The sequence below is a fragment of the Myripristis murdjan genome, chromosome 7 (genome assembly GCF_902150065.1).
Source record: "Myripristis murdjan chromosome 7, fMyrMur1.1, whole genome shotgun sequence".
Classification (NCBI taxonomy): domain Eukaryota; kingdom Metazoa; phylum Chordata; class Actinopteri; order Holocentriformes; family Holocentridae; genus Myripristis; species Myripristis murdjan.
The window spans coordinates 5,580,770-5,584,525 of record NC_043986.1 but is presented as its reverse complement, the minus strand read 5'-3'; positions in this window follow the sequence as shown (position 1 = coordinate 5,584,525).

Sequence of the window (3,756 nt, the reverse complement as noted above, 5' to 3'; positions counted from 1 at the left end):
TCCCATGTGAACCAAGATTGAACGTTTTTATTTTGTGGCCACAGCACGACTGAACCGCTCCGTGTGTGCCCTCTCTCTCTCTCTCTTCGTTACAACACACACACACACACACACACACATACACATACACACAGATTAATTTCATCATTGGTGACAGATTTACAGAAGACAAACAGTTCTGTGCATAATCCTCTTTTTGTCGATTTTTTTTTTTGCAATCAGACAAACAAAAAGTCTCTGATTCTCTCACTGAAACACACTCTGACAAACACACACACACTTTTTCTGCACTGGACACACACACACACATAACCACACACACAAAACACAGACACATATACACAACCTTTTCTTCTTCGGTCATGTCTGTCACGTCCAGCAGCTGTCCTTTGTGTAACCTTTTGTTTCAGGCTGGTAGACACACACACACACACACACACACACGTGCACATTGACACACACACACACACACACACACACACACACACACACAAACAAGCATCCACTCATGCACAAGTAGACATACAAACAGACGTACATGGATAAAGACATGCCTGAGGAGTCCACTCACAGTGCAAAATACTGAAACACACACACGCACACACACACACACACACACATACATGTAAACACAGAAGAGGGCAAGAAATAATTGAATTAGCTTCGCTTTTTTTCCAGAGGGACTTGAACTTATGAACTTTCTGAGTGCGTTTTTGCTCCGAGCTCCCATTCATTCCTGACCCTGACCTGCACTTGTGCATGCACACACACACACACACACACACACACACACACACATGCATAAGCTACACTTATACAAGAATACATGCATGCCCTCTCCTCCGTCTGTCTGTCTGTTTAAACCAAGAGAAAGACGAGAGTCAGAGAGGAGGAAGAGTGAAACGGAGATCTCTGCGTCCTTGTGACGTCAGAGGCGCAGCAAAGTGGATTAGCGGGCCGAGAGAGAGAGAGAGAGAGAGAGAGAGGTCAGACGTATACACGACCACATCGACTTTGTCTGCTCTTCACCGGGAGACAAAGTCCAGCGCTGATGTGTCGAGGCCACAAAAAAAAAAAAAAAAAAAAAAAACGCATTAAAAAATTCCATCAAGGCCATAATTACCACCGAGCCCAGCAGGCGTTTCCGCTGCATGTTGTCTGACATTTGGTACAGTACACAAACACACCGGGACAAGGCCACCGAGAACGGGACACAGCTCGCGTTCCAGTGTTTGCTCAAAACGTTGGAAATCGCAGCGTCACGAGAGTCTCTGAATGCATCTCACCTGCCCGCCTGTGATTGAATCTCACTTTCCCGCTCCATATGCAAATGAACTCCACTTAAATCTCCACTTTGCAGCTGTCAATCACTGAAGACGGATCTGACACCTGTTACAGCTCGACCCGATCACGTCCCAGATTTTTGAATTAATCCTCCTGTTATGTTCATATTTACGAACATCATTAATGTTTGGGGTCAGTTTGATTGATTTAATAGCCAATTTTATTCCTGTTACGCCACTATGGAAAAAAATGCAAATCACCATACAATCTCACTGACTGACCTAAAATTGGAAAGAAATATTAATTTTTGGTGTTTTAATGGCTTTATATTATTTCTAAGTACAGATTTTTGATATTTATAACCAATGCGTTACAAAGTGTGTACAGGACATTGAAAACATATCATCATGTCAGTTTCACGTTTACCTTTTTTTTTTTTTCTGTTGTATGACTCATATCTTCTTTTAAACCTGTTTTTATCTGTATCCTCATTTTAATCCTCATTTTCTTAACCATTGTGTCTTTTATTGTTAATTACTGTGCAGCACTTTGATAAACTTTTTATTTTTTCGAAATGTGCTATATAAATAAAGTGGTTATGGTTATGGTTATGGTTTACCTGGTGGTACCCATTACCTTAGGAACACTCATTAAATATGAAGCAAAAAAAAATGATCATGCTGTTAATCATTTATTTAGAGACGTCTCTAACGCCAATGTTTAACGTCTCATAACAGTGTTAAACAGTGTTGTTTAACGTAACAACATAATAGGAGGGTTAAAAATGCATGGTCATTAAGAAAAAAAGAATTATTTGTATGACCTTATTACTTGTTTGCTAGGCGTGTTTTTCTGGATATTTGATTTTTGAAGTCTGATGACTCTGACTATTGTTTGTTTTTCTATGTGGTTGTGTCTTGTAAGCCTTTATGGGCTGGGCACCGGTGTGCATGACACACTAATAAAAATCAATCAATCAATCAATTAATCCAGCGTCTCTGAGAGGGCCGAGTTCTCCGCTCAGGTGGATAAATCAACCTGTGATATTCCTGTGGTTTTCCTGTAGTAACTGCAACACACACATCCACACAGCCGCCTATAATATTTCTGTAGTATTCCTGTAGTAACTGTAGAATGTGTTTCATTGCTGCCTCCAAATTTTATATGGAAGAAAAACCATGGATGTTGTCAATACATATTCTAGAGACCCCTAACTTTCTTGTGTTTTTTAGGGGAGTTCATGTCTTATTAAGGGGAGTTTTTCTTCATTAAGCAGCTGCTTTACGGCCGACATGCACTTCAGTTTGTATTTGATCCATCAGCTGACGGCTCAGTCGGGTCGGTCAGGGGTTTTCTCTGTTGGAAAAAGTGTCGGTCTGACCGGCATCGGGGGTGTCGGGCTGGACCAGAGCTGAAGACAGAGGACGTTAGGTGAGTGGGCGGTCCTTCAGTCCATCCTGGGACACATATACACTACTCTCAAAAAGTTAGGGATATTCGGCTTACGGGTGAAATTTCAGGATGAACCTAAAATGCATTATAACCTTTACAGGTGAACTTAATGTGACCTTCTGTAAACTTTTGAATGCACATGTCCAACTGTTCAGTGTTTCAGTACTTTTTGCACAAGTTGCTGCTCTCTAACAAGGAGTTTAACGGCAAAATTCAGGTGTTTGATGCTCCAGCTCATTGAGGTCGTATCATTAGGGAACGGCTGCTGGAGACTGGGGTACCTCAGATGGAGTGGCCTGCACTTTCTCCAGACCTGAATCCCATAGAAAACCTATGGGATCAGCTGAGTGGCCGTGTAGAGGCTCGGAGCTCTGTACCCCAGAACCTCAATGTCCTGAGGGCCGCCCTTCAAGAAGAGTGGGATGCCATGCCTCAGCAGACAATAAGTCGACTTGTGAACAGCATGAGACGTCGTTGTCAAGCTGTAATTGATGCTCAAGGGCACATGACAAGTTATTGACATTTTTTGTTGTGGTATATCCACCACTGTTGTTGGCTTTTGTTTCAAGAAATTGTTTGAGATGAGGAAATCACCAGTGTATACTTCTACTTAAATGCCCTACTTTCATAATATAATATCACTGTGGCGTGAACTTTTTATAATTTCCATAAATTTCACCCAAAAGCCAAATATCCCTAACTTTTTGTGAGTAGTGTATATGTTTGAGGATGGCTTGACTTAGGACACATTGAGGACACAGAGCTGCTGTTTACACCTGAACTTCAAGGTGTCAGCTTGTATCCAGATTTCCCAGGATGGATGTCAATACCAGGTGGGAACAGCCTCAAACTGCCCACCTGCCACGATTAATTCCAAAGGCCTGACCTGATAATAAAACTGAAGGCTAAATGGAAAACTGTCGGAGTGTGTGCTGTACTTCCTCTTGAGTCGTGAAGAAGAACAATCAGCTTGAGTGACTGACAGAGAGAAGCCAGCATCGTGAACGTGGGTGCGACCAG